The sequence below is a fragment of the Rhinoraja longicauda genome, chromosome 2 (assembly GCF_053455715.1).
Source record: "Rhinoraja longicauda isolate Sanriku21f chromosome 2, sRhiLon1.1, whole genome shotgun sequence".
Taxonomy (NCBI): domain Eukaryota; kingdom Metazoa; phylum Chordata; class Chondrichthyes; order Rajiformes; family Arhynchobatidae; genus Rhinoraja; species Rhinoraja longicauda.
Genome location: NC_135954.1, coordinates 75318778 through 75332837, shown reverse-complemented (window position 1 = coordinate 75332837; position 14060 = coordinate 75318778).

Sequence of the window (14060 nt, the reverse complement as noted above, 5' to 3'; positions counted from 1 at the left end):
TAGATGTTGCCCTAAATACCAAAATCGATCAAATTTGCAGCCATTCGTGTTGAAACGTAGTTTTTTTTTTAATGGGAGCTTTTTCGTATTTGTGAAGGAAATAACAACGGATAACTCAAATCACATTGTTCAGTTTTAGTGACGGAAGTGCTCAAAATGAACGAACAGAAGAAACCCCACGTCCGAAATTAAACTTGTGTGCGTTTTTTTCCTTGTTGGCGGACTCGTCTTTAAGAAATTCGGAGTATTACCGATTTAAATTTGTTTAACGTTATGTCGCCGTTTTATGTTTTTTTTTTAAAGATACCGATCTCCCTCCCCTAAAGCTGGAATCCTCTGATAGTTCGAAAATAATTGTCAATATCTGGTCATTTTTAACCTTTCATTTGTTGAACGTGAGTGTAGCTCTCGGCTTTAACACGTAACGCCCTATCGAGCGCATACCACGTTTTTATATCTTTGAAATTGACCTAAAACGCGCAATTAATTTGCCATTTCATTTGCGTTCGCGACTGCAAAATCTTTTGTTTCGATCGTACGATTATTTTTTATCGATTGTTACCCTCCTTTCTCCGAAAATCATAACAATCTTAATGAAGTTCAAATATGTAGTGTTTAGTAATGAACGACAAATAGTTTTTACTTAAATTGCATGAAATCGTTATCTTTTCTGATGTCATGAAACCACGAAAAATTGTTCTGATTGTTTGTGGACTTCATGTTTTCCATGATTCGGTTGATTGTCGACAATTTTGTACTTTTAAATCTCTTATCTCTGTACAAGATAAAACAATAACCGTCTGTTGTGAGGATGTGTAAAGTGTGTCTATAGAAATAACAAAATATGAAAATACCAATTTAATTTGGTTAACGTAAATTGATCATTCAAACACAAGTACACTTTAAATACAGGAAGAACTAACTGGAGATTGTGATTGAAAAGTTTAACCACAATGCTGTTTTAAAAGTTTCATTTCAGAAAGACATCCTGGCAGAAATATAATGCAATATGTAACATTCAGAATTTGACAATTTATAGAAGATAACTTTATGGCAACGTTTGGGGGGGGGGGGGGACTTTTGTATCAGCGCAGTGTAGTTATTCAAGTAGTCAGATCAAATTTGAAATATATCTTAGCTTTTATTAGCTCTTCGATAAGTTGTTTTTGAATTTGGTAGAAATCCCAGGAAATTTAATTTGGAAGCGATCAAAAAGCTAACCAAAAGCTTATATTCTTAAAAACATGTTATTTTAATTAGGAAACACGAGTTTCCAAATGTAAAATGTTAACTGCTTTTGAGGTTAAAAATACCCATTTCAACTTTATGTACCTGGGTGTGTTAATGTAAAAAAAAATATTATTTCAAACTAACCTTGCGTTCCTAATTTGAAAAAAAAACATCGTTGTGCAGTTGTTATGTGTGATAAGAACTTATCATCAAACTTATATTTATATAAAAGTTTGAATTTTGGGGGGAATTTTATTCCATAATATTTTTAACTAAAATCTTAAATCTGATGTGCAATGCCTTCTTGACACTAGCGTATATAATATTGGACATTAGTTTTATTACTTTATTGTAATCCTTGCAAACAAAATGATTATATCAAATGTTAAAAAGTTAAACGTGGAGTAAAACCTGCTTTGATTATGGACAAATGAAGTGGCAATTGATTTTAAAAGTCTTTTCAAACAGTTAAATAGCATATGTTTGTGAATAAGAGCAGTTATTTATTTTTTCTTTACATTCAGGGTAATCCTGATAGTGAATTTAAATAACTGATTTATATTAACGTGCTTGAACTCTGCAGTTTGCATATCCAAATAAATACATTGGATTTATAATTCACACTGTTCAACATATTTAGTTGTCAAGTTTAAAAAAATGCATAAACATGCGATTGAAACATTATAAAACTATTATGAAACGTTTGCAATTTTATGGAATAATAAATTTGAGAATTATTTTGATAACTACAATACAAAATTGATTGTGTTCTTTGTTATTAAATCCAAGACACTTTTTAAAGTTCTAATCAGGAATATTCATGTTTTAAGGAAGTATTTGCATTACCCTGATATATGAATATGCAGATGCAACACAATTTTATATTGTAAATTTTGTTGCTTGATGTGAATCTAGCTTAAAGCTTTGATTGGACCAATCTAATGAGGCATAATTCTATGCATGATTTAAACATAGTTTTTGATTTTAAAAGTCCACATACACAAGCTAATGGAATTGTTTTATTTCAGGCTGCTTTACGTAAAATTGATTGTGTTGTTGTCCCATAGGATATTTGAATCCCTTCATCTTTCATGATAAGTTGTGAAACTATCATATTAACATCACTCATGTTTCTGTAATCACTCTCACAACTTTAGAATGATTAAAATATGCATTGTTAATAGTTTCTGGGAATCTTGCACTCTGTATTCTGCAACTTTCTAATAAAACTGATTGCATTTTCTGTTGAAGCATGTGAGTTTGGAGATCAATAGTGGATAATATACTGTGTAATCAATTTATCTCACATTTTACACTGAAAGTGTTTTTTTGTTTGTTTTGAAGCAACATAAATATGAGATCAATTATTGTAAGCACATTAAAAATTTCTGGTCCAAAACAAAAGTATATTAACATAGTGGAGTGAACTAATCTTCAGTTTGTTTAAAAAATATGTGCATATATTTCCACTTTTTATTTATAAATATTGTTCTGATTGCCTTTGTTACCATGTGCATTTACTTAGATCATATGTTTAAAGCAATATAAATCCTACTCTTTCAATAACATGCATGTGGTTGGTCTTCAGTTCACGCATGTTAAAGCATGAAAGGATCATGCTGATGTAGAGGTAACAGTTTTAAACCTGTTAGTGTGCATGAATCACTGAGTAAAAATGAAGAAAAAAAACCTTTCCCTCCCATATCCATAGACAGTATGAAGATGATAATTGGAGACAAATGTGGTCTATTAAAATGTTGATGTACAAAGAAAGACAATAGTAGTCAAACTTGGGCTAAGTGTGGGGAATTCTTGGAAGGAAAGAGGGTGGATAAGCCAGATGTAATAATGTTTCTGAAAAGAGCAGGGAATAATTAACCAAGTAATGCCTTTCTGTAACACATTTTATTAATGACTGAAAAACTTTTTTAGAGAAATGGAAATGAGCTTCTCAATGGACTCCATTTCATTAATCTGATTTGAAATGGGGTTTTTTTTTAAACTTGAATGTTGCATATTAAAAATCAGTGATATTCTAAGTTTGTGGAAGTCAGTTGCTTTATCCAGAGTCCAATTCTAGCCATGTTTGAAATGTTGTGTATTCATAAGGTTCAACAAAGATCTCCTGAAGCCAGCTGCCGAAGGATAGCGAAAGTACTACTGATAGTTCCCTTTTTGGTACTCTTCTATTTCAAGCATTTGAATTTAGTTTTTGCTCTAACTTTTCAACATAACCTCACTTTAGGAATCAAATCTGTTTTCCTCCCTCAGGCTCCAGCAAGTAATAGCTGTTGATACTCGTGGGTAATCAATTCTACTTGTGATTTATATAATCAGTTGTCCTCACTAATTCTCCGTTAGAGGCAAAAGTCTGATAAGGGATAATGACAAGTTCAAATGGAGGTAGGTTTAGTTGGTAAAATTTGGGTATAATCTTTTTAATTCTGGTTAAAATATATATATATTTTTTAATCATGAATCTTGAATAATATTATTAAGTATACTGTTTGTTTAACTTTAAGAATAGCCTAGTTTTCTACCAAGTTTGACCATTTTTAGTTCAGGTTTCTCTCAATGATTAGATAATGATTAATGATAAATAAGCCATTCATCCCCTTGTGCCAATGCCTGCATTTGAGAGAACTATCCATTTAGTTTGATTTTTCCTTTGTACCATTCCTAATACATCAATGGAAGTTGCTATAAGATTTACTTCTAATTTTATGCTGTTTAATTCGTTAAGATTCAAATCATCAAACTCCCTGTATAAATAAAAATAATATATTAATTACAAGTAAATATAATTACCTACTAAAATATTCTTCGATTTGTAGCTTACTGTCTTAATTGGATAAAAGGTTCAGTTGTTTGATTAATTTATAAAATAGTAGTATTTTCTGAACTTTTTATATGAGTGAGAGAAGTTGTAGTAATATTTTAAACATTGTCATACATGGCTAAGTATTTGAAAACTTAGATTCATGTAATTAAAAGGATTCTAAGTTCAGCTGTTTTGTAAATTGTTCAAAACGTATTCTAAAGAGAGATTTGCTTTTAGCAAACCATGCAAATGAATTTTCAGGTTTCCCCATCAAGTGAATATTGAATATTTAAAAATATAGTATTTATTCCAAATAATTTAGTTCAAAAACTTGAAATTTAGATTTGTATACATGATTTAAGTTGTGTGTTTGTGTTCATTTGTTTACAAATGTATTTCTTCATTCAAATCTATATTTTGACAAGTTAATTTATAATCAACTTCACCTACTGACTGGTACCTGAAATTGAATGGAGATTTGTTTTTTTGTAAGCAGGTGAAAGGTGTAGAAATAATATCTGTTCCTTTAGGAATTGAGATTTTGTATGTAGTCTCACAAAATTATCTATTAACCAACTGGATTCAGTACAGAACATTTATTTTATTTATGTTGATAGACACATCAAGGAGCCATTGATGACAGATGTGCAAAAATAAAGCTTTAAATTAATTCAATGAAGTGGTTTATAAATTTCCGCATTAATAAAAACATTCAGCAAAATTAATTCATATTGGTATTCGTTATCCTCTTACCTAACTAACCACTTGAGTTACATTTTCTTGTGTGTTAAATGCATAGTCATTCCATAACCTTGGAAATGGTTTGGATGTAACAAAATCGTACTGCAATGAATGTTGATGGGTGGAGATAGTCACTTCTGTACTGAAGAGTATTTATAGAATTTTAAAATGTTCATCAAGATTACTATTATGACAGTTGTAAGAAATTGTATTGTGATGAAGAGTAACTCAACAACAAAGAAGCACTAAAGCATATGGATGTTAATCTAAATTCACGATATGAAATTCTGGATTGCCAAGTGGAATTTGAACTACTTTTCCTGTCTGCAATTGACACTTTATGTAGACAAAATGGATATCAAAACAAAAAAAGTATACATAGCTGTTGATGTCCAACTTCTAACCTGGAAAAGGAAAACCATGGGTGTAATTGTAAAATATTTTAAATTGCATTCAATATACCACTGTCAACGAGACCAATAATTAATTGCAAGTTTGTATTCAATACAAATTAAGTTATTACTACAATTGTGTTAATGTAACATTCGGAATATTTGCAGTTTGGGGCTCAAAATATTCTTCATTATGGAAATCCAGAATCCAGTTATGAGAATGAGAAGTACCTAGTATTTGTAAAGACAATTATTAAAATAGTTAATACTGGAGATGTGAGTGAGAAGTAAAAAGAGAAAGTGCAAATTTTGCTTTGTTTAAATGATGATTACTGAGTAAGTGAATAAAAGATTGAATGTATGAAGGAGAGATTAGAAGAAACCTTTTTAAAAGAACTTGACGTGGAATAATCACCTTTGAAAATCAATTAATTTATGATCAACTAACAGTTGAAATAGATGAAAGGATATTTGTTATGACAAATAATGAAACAGACAGCATATTTTTAATGTACTAATTGCTTAAATATTTGATTTTTCATGTGAAATTTTAAGTGCTGTAGCACTAGGAATCTCGTCCGTTATTTTTGGCTTGTGTATATCCAAAAGAGAAATCTGTCTATTTTTAATTTTGATTGTGAGAACAGTTAGATTCCGCGAAAAAGATCAGTAACCTAATCAATGATTGGTCATTAAAATGAAGAATGTTCCGTTGGAAGATAAACCAGTACTTGTGCAGCGACACATGAGTCTTCTGAATGGATGAGAGAACATTTTGGGGAGTGGCTGGAAGGAATAAAAGATTAGAATTGTAAATTGGATTATTCACTTGGGGGAAAAAATAAATTAATTGAGGCCATATTTTAATTAGAAATTTACAAAAATGTATGTCAATTTAGTGAAAGAATTGAGAGGAGATTTGATAGATGTGGGAGAGTTAGATATGGTAGGTGACTCATCTGCCAATGATTTAAGGACTCGAGCAGCTGATTCCAAATAATGGGCAAAGAAATTTGAGCTTCGTTCGTTGCTAAATGATCCAAAACTTGCAGCCTGCAATGGTGGAAACTGGATCAATTAGGGCTTTCAAATGATAATTAGATGGGTACTGGTATGGTGAGGAATAGTTTGCGGAGTTGCAATGAAAAAGGCTGGGGTAGTCGGATTGAATAGAATGCTGTGCAAGGGAGCTGACTCGAGGCTGAATGGCCACATGTTCAGTAACAATTTTCTGAAATATCAAATGTTCCAATGTAAGCATGCAAAAACATCATGTATCTGGACACATTTTAGCTTAATGTTACAATATTTTTAAATTGTGCTCTTAACATGATACTGTGGTTTGTCTACAATTTGAATGTTTCACAACCAAAATTGGTTAAAACAGAAATGTTGCCAAACAGAAGTACATGGTTTCTTTTGTGACTACTGCAATGTGCACTAAATTAGGGAGTGTCTAAACACAAGGTGGAAATGTAACTCAATTTATACAACAAAATTATGTAGTATCTTTGACAGATTTGTTACTAATTAGTAAGATGTTTAAAAAAATTGAGTTTTAAAAATGTAGATTTGATTTATGCCAAATGGACTACATCTACCTAAGAATTAGATTAGAAAGATGGATTAAATTTTACATTGATATTTAAAGTAGAAAAGGGGAGAAAATACTAATTGAAAACACTCATGTTTGTTCATTTAAAATAATTATTTCTAAACTGGTTAGAAAATTGAAAATTAGTTCTGACAAGCAATTGATTTGAACATATTGGAATATGGAAAAGTTGGGGAACAATTGTTAATAAATAAATGTGTAGTAGGTGGCTTGTTTTGGAGTTATAAATAGTTCCAGAGTCTCTGCATTTATTAACAAAAGGTGAGATCATTAAGTTTGATAACTAAATAATCTAACCTTGATAGCTGATTTAGTTAGAAATGTGTGACTTATTAAAAAATCTAAAAATTAGGAATCACCAATAGATTGAATGTTCGAACTTAAAGCTTGAATCAGAATCAACAAACTGTACCAAATCACATTTGTTCTGATATGATATTTCTGATTTTTCAAAATTTTCAACACAAATTCACAATTTAGGCACAATCTTTCCAAAGTGAAAGGTGGAAATTTGGAGTTGGGATATCAAAATTCTTTTAAAAACAAATGTTGAATAGATCAGGCAATATCCGTGGAGAGAGAAGTAGAATTGACGCCCCTTCATCAGAACTGAGTCGATGGATTTCAATAACCAGTTTATACCCACCATTGTGCTAACTACTAGATTTATAAATGTCTAAATTTTGTTATTGTACTATGCATACATTTAATAATTTGCAGTCTCTGTCAATCATGAGAAAGCTGGTGAAAGATCTTGCGTTTTTTAATTACAAAATACAATTGTCTATGTATCTGCAAACTTCCCACTACCAATAAAATTTAGCTCTCTGTTAATGGAGTCATGTTTCCACTTAGAATTGAATTGAACAGCTTCAAACAAATGGCAAATTGAACCAGCAAACCTAGGGACCTCCAAAACACCTTTTAAAACAAAAAAAGTCAGTCCACATGTATATCAAATGATTCAAAATATAAATATATTGGTGAGACTATTAATCTCAAACCTTGTGAATAAAATAATCATAAGTCTGACAACCGACACTGGTTGGGACAAGATTTTGTACTTAAATATTTAATACCATCTTTAAAGTAATTAGACTTGCTTTGACTCTGTTTAAAGTTCATCAAGGCTAGTTTAGCCTTCCACATTTAAATAGAAAAAAGGATACAATTACACGAGAAAGCACATCTCAATTTGTTGTATCTTGATTCCAATAACGTACATAAGCTAATGGCACATCGATAAACAGAGATAAAAGATGCAGTCAGATTTAATATAAATTTCACAATATATAACAAAACAAAGGTGAGGACTTTAACAGCTAAAACTGTTATATTAACTAAATGTTTAGTGGGAAAGTGAACAATAAACTGGACCACCAACTCTATTAAAGACTGGTGTTGAGATACTTAACAGCAGTTAGCAAGGCGTCTTGTGATACAGCAGAAATAATAAATGGCTACCTTGCATTAATCTTCACTAAATGTTAATATTAATAAAAGTTTTTGTTAGTTTGTTATAAAGATTATTGTAGCCCAGTAAGAATTGCCTACCTCAGAGTTATTAAGGTATCATGTAAGATGTTTAGAAATACTAAAGTTTTCAGGAATTGCCAGTAACCTTTTAAAATATCCTTCATAAGAAAATTAGTGGATTTGGATCAGCTGGTTATCTTTAGTTGTCAGAAGTATTAATTTAGGACTATTGCTATTTACTATTTTAGTAAAGATATAGTTGTAGGCTTTTGAATAATCCACAAATTTACAAGCAAGACAAAGACAACATGTAAGATTTATGGATGTTGTGGACACTTGATACCAAACAGCTATTGATCAGTCTGAGGAAGGGTCTTGACGTGAAATGTCACCCATTCCTTCTCCCCAGAGATGCTGCCTGTCCCGCTGAGTTACTTCACTGCAGTCCTTTCCTACATAGCTATAGATAAAATCAAGACTGGGATAGAATTTGACATTTTTTGGTATTAACAAAACCTTTTCACTATACCTTGCTATGCGTGATAATAATAAACTAAACTATGTGCCCAACATGAAATTTGTTTTAAAATTATTTTTTTAAATTGATCGGTTGAAGGATCAATGTGGATTTTTGAGAGACTAGCAATAAAATTGAAAACTATTGAAATTACACAGGCAGGTACAAATGTTGCTAATTGAGGATTAACTTGTGACATCCATGCTTCAAGAATGGTGCTCAGCTGGTTAAACTTTAAAACATTTTTTTGGTTTTGAAGCTGCAACATTTAAGTCCAAAGATTTTAATTTGCAATTAATAGAGCGCTGAACTATTTGGACAAATCAAGAACATACTATTCTATGGCTAGAATGCACTTTATGTTCCAAGTCCATTTCTGGTTCCATCAGAGACCACAAAGATCTAACTTCCTTACAAAGGAATTTGAGATAATCAATAAGGGATATTTTAAAAAATAAAGGAAAAAAGATTATTCCAAAATATTATTTAAAAATGAGTTGTAGTTCTGTAACCTCATAAGTTGAAACTCGCATGTAATTGCTGGGATAACATCAGAATGAAACTTGATTAAACACAAAGAATTAGCAATCCAAACCGTGGAATCATTTAAAATAGTGATATTCCGATCAAGGCTCTTGAGCTACATGTGGCTCTCCAAGATTTCTAATTTCTATTAAATATGAAATGTTATTGCTTGAAGGTAATAATTATACAATGTTTCCAGTTACGCACGACTAATACTAGGATGTAATTAGAATTATTTTGAACAATTGCGCACATTCCTGTCATGGCTGTCCAACACCAAATTGATGTCCTGTGCATAGAACCCAATATCACAGAGCTTGTGTCTTGGGAGGGGATGGGGTAGCATTCCATCAAACTTGACAACTCGTTCACTAAATCCATGCAATAAATAAGTTATCTAAATTTTGTTTTTATTATGCTTTAAATTTATTTACATCAGAAGGTTTAGAGGATTTGGCCATGGCTACACATATGATTGTAAGTATGTGCCAGTGGGGTGTTGCAGAAGTACACAATAGAAGTAGTTCCTTTGGTTAATGGTGATTGTGAATAGAATTCCAGAAGGACATTACTATTGAACACCATATATTTAAAGCAACTGGATGATGAAATAGCAGAATTATCATCTTTCTGGAAGGATGAAACAGTGGGTGAGATGCTGTTCCACAAATATAAGTAATCCGTGCAAGGTGGTGCTTTTGATTAAAAGTGCTCAATAACCCTCCATGTAATGATACTTAACGGTACTCATCTGCATTGAGAAACAATAAAAAAAATAACTAGTCCAAAGTGGTTGATTAAATGATAAAGCTTATTTTCAATAAACCTGACAAGATGGAATGATGTAAATAGCAATTTGGAGCTAATTCTTCTGTAATTTATTTTTAATGGAGAAAGATGGAACTAGGATTTTAAAAAGCATTTTCACCGTGCTTTATTGAAAATAATTTTGAACCTGGGGCAATGGGGTCCTTGGGTACTGTTTGATTTCCCTCTACCTCATTGCAGACATTGGATGCTGTCTCTGGGAGTATTGAACTATAAAGTTATAATCCTGCACTCATTATCTTTTCCTTCAGTCAGCAATTGTACTTGAGTTTGACTTAATTGTTTTTACGTATAGTATTATCCCATTTCATTGGATCACATGCAAAATAAAGCATTTCACTGTACCTCAGTAAACATGATAATAATAAACCTAAGATAGACACAAAAAGTTGGAGTAATTCAGCGGGACAGGCAGCATCTCTGGAGAGAAGGAATGGGTGACGTTTTGGGTCGAGACCCTTCTGTAATAATAAACCTAAACCTGGTGCATGTGATTAGAGCAACCAAGAAGCTCCTTTTCATACTTTTGTGTCAATACTGTTTTAGGCATATCTTTTTTAGTCCTATTTCCAATTGTACATTAATAGTTCCGTAAGTTATTATTAAAGTTTCCCAAAATATTTTTGTGTGATGTCTATTTGTAGAAGTGCTATTAATGTACAGTCAGACAATCTTAATGCAATGAAACAATTGATACAACTAGTACTGGGCAATATGTAGCCTGATATGGATAAAGGCTCTCAACATCCCTGTATAACCATCTTCTTTGACATTCAAAGCATCATCCTTATTGAATTTTCTCCACCATCATGAATCTGTGAGTACCATTTCCTCTAAAATAAATGAATCATTAGTGTCTCACAAATTGTTAGTATCACAAATAGTATCTCCAGCATAGATGAAGTTGGAATATTTTCTAAAATGACTTCAAATTGTAAAATATGATTAATATATTCTCAACTTTCCTGGAAAAGTGTAAAAGCCTATAGCACTAGAGAAGATTAAAGTGCCCTGCAAGACTAAACCTGAGGGGGAAGGTTGCCTCCATTATCCCTGAACCTACAGATTTTGCAATCTGTTGATGATGCTTTTTTCACAATTTTTTTAAAACCTGTAATCTTTGCCTCCTTGCAGGACAAGGATATCAATTTTATTTATTTAAACACAGATTGTAGCTCAAGCTCACTATACCTACGGCTAAGTGGGTTTGGAGGCAGTTAATAAATACCTTGCCCTTGAGATCCACATTTCAGCTATCCAAAATAAAATGTAGATAAACCAAAACACCAGAGTGAAACATTAGATGATGGTGTTCTACCACCATACAAAACCAGAACAAGTTAATGATATCACTTTAGGAAAAAAGCTTTTGACAGAATTATTGAAGTGAAACTCGTGAGTGACAATTGCTATTGATGCTTTTCTCCCTTCTATATTCCTAATACACAGCTGTAACAGTGCAAATTAAGTTTGATAATATTAGTATACATCTAAAGAATGCTTCCAATTTTCTGCAGCTGCAAAATTTAATGTGCAGCACAATGGTGCAGTGAATAGAATTGCTGCCTCGCTGCTCCAGTGACCCAGATTCAATCCTGACCTTTGACACTGCCAGGGCGGAGGTTGCATATTCTCCCTGTGACCACATGGGTTTCTTCTGGATGCGCTGTTTATTCTCCCATGTTCCAGAGATTGAAGGCGGGTGGGAGGTGGAAGGTTAATTGGCAACTGTAAAATGCTCTTAGTGAGTGGTAGAATATTGGAGTTGTTGTTGGGAATGTGGGGAGAATAAAATGAAATCAGTGTAAATGAGTGTTTGATGGTCATCCTGTATCAGTAGAATGGATTCAAGAAAGAGCTAGATAGAGCCCTTAAGGATAGCGGAGTCAGGGGGTATGGGGAAAAGGCAGGAACTGGGGTACTGATTGAGAATGATCAGCCATGATCACATTGAATGGTGGTGCTGGCTCGAAGGGCCAAATGGCCTACTCCTGCACCTATTGTCTAAAGAGCCTGTTTCCGCACTGGATAACTCCAAGAAACTCATTTTTACAACTGATGATGTTTTCATACTGCAGTAACCTTTCAGTATTGCTTTCAAAAGAACTTATTTTCCCCTGGTGACTTGAATCCGGGAAGAAGGCACTATAGCATCTAAACTGCATGCATAACCTGTCCCGATCATGATATATAAACATGTCTAGATTTTTTTAAATGAAATCTCATCTCAATTAATACAAAAAAGAAGCAAGATTTTAGATACCCTAAAATAGCTACTAAAAATACAGAACAATGAAGAGAATTAGAAATTATTTGATCAATTAGCAAAGAATTAAAATTTATTGTGTTCAGAATAATGTGGTAATTGCATGCAAGGTTAATTTTCAAATAGAGTTTGAATCATTAAAATTTACTATTTGACAAAACAAATATAACAGTTTATTGATTTCAATGAGACTGAAGAAAGAGCCCAAGCCAAAACGTTGTCTGTCCATTTCCTCCACAGAAGCTACCTGACCTACTGAATTCCTCCAGCTTTAGTATCCTGCTGGTGGTTTAAAAACTGCCTCTGCACTCCCCGAAATACATTGAACGGAAACCATCAACCATATGATTTCAAAGGATTACTTTGGACAGATGTCACAATTTTTAGTGGTTTTAACCTTTACCTGTTAGGAAGTCGGTAAATTTAATGTTTCTAGTAACTGGAAATTATTTTATGATACACTAAGAGATTAAACCTGGCTTGTGCAAAGTAAGTTAATTGATGCATGTTTGCCATAGTGTGCTGTTACTTCCCACCACTCTGGTAAGTATTTGACAGAAAGTTACTGATACACAATTTCATTATGTAGTGAGCATGATATTTTATAAATTGGTACATTAAAGAGCCTGGGAAAGAAGCCGTCAATATGTTCTTTGTGTACTAATCTTCAACATCAAATAGGAGAGTTGTCACACCCCATACAAATTATTGCTGTTAGATTTTACCTTCATTCCAGAGTAAATTCTGAAATGAGGAGCGGGCTTAGATCTCACAATATCTTGTAAGTTAAATGATGAAAATGAAGGATTACATTTTCTTGATCTGTGCCATCTTCAAATTAGTGGTTCAACATTCAGATAGTATTTTGAAATGACAGTCCTGAGGAAGTGTGCTTTTTGTTTTGTTGCAAAAATGCCACCTTTCATTGAGGCATTAAACTGCAATTCCACCTGCCTGATCTACCTGTTTTACTCTGAGAAAGTGATAACAAAGGTGGTCACAACATTCTAATCAAGCTTTTTTTTAAAAGCACCTTTCAGCTTTCCACATAAAATTCTATTTAACAAACAGAGCTCTATCATTTTAAAGCAAACCTTTGTGAATTAGAAACAACATACAGGAGTTATGCCTGGTGGGGGAACAGTATTGATAGGAGTGCTGCAAGACTAGCTGATAGAATTACTGCTGCTCTCATTGATATTATTAACTTCATTTCGAAAACAGGGCAAATGAGTGAATTTTATAAGTGAGTGCAAAAATAGAATGGGGGAAAAGAATAAAAGTAACAAACTACTGGATGATCTAAATTTTGCATGTGGACAGAAAATTAGCTATTTAAATTGCAACTTACAAGAAGTGTCATACGATTCTTACAAGAAGTATCAAACATAAATAGCATAGAATAGATAAACAAAACCAACATTAGCTAGTTAATGCAGATCAAGAACCAACAGAATCAATAGAATCTGAACTATTTAGCAAGATCATAATTTGTAGTAAAAGACACAGAGTGCTGGAGTAACTCAGCAGGTCAGGCAGCATCGCCCAAAAACATGGATAGGTAATGTTTTGGGTTGAAACCCTTCACACATCTTCCTCATACTTTATGGAGTCCTAATCAGGCACCAGCCTAAGTACTGCATTTCAAT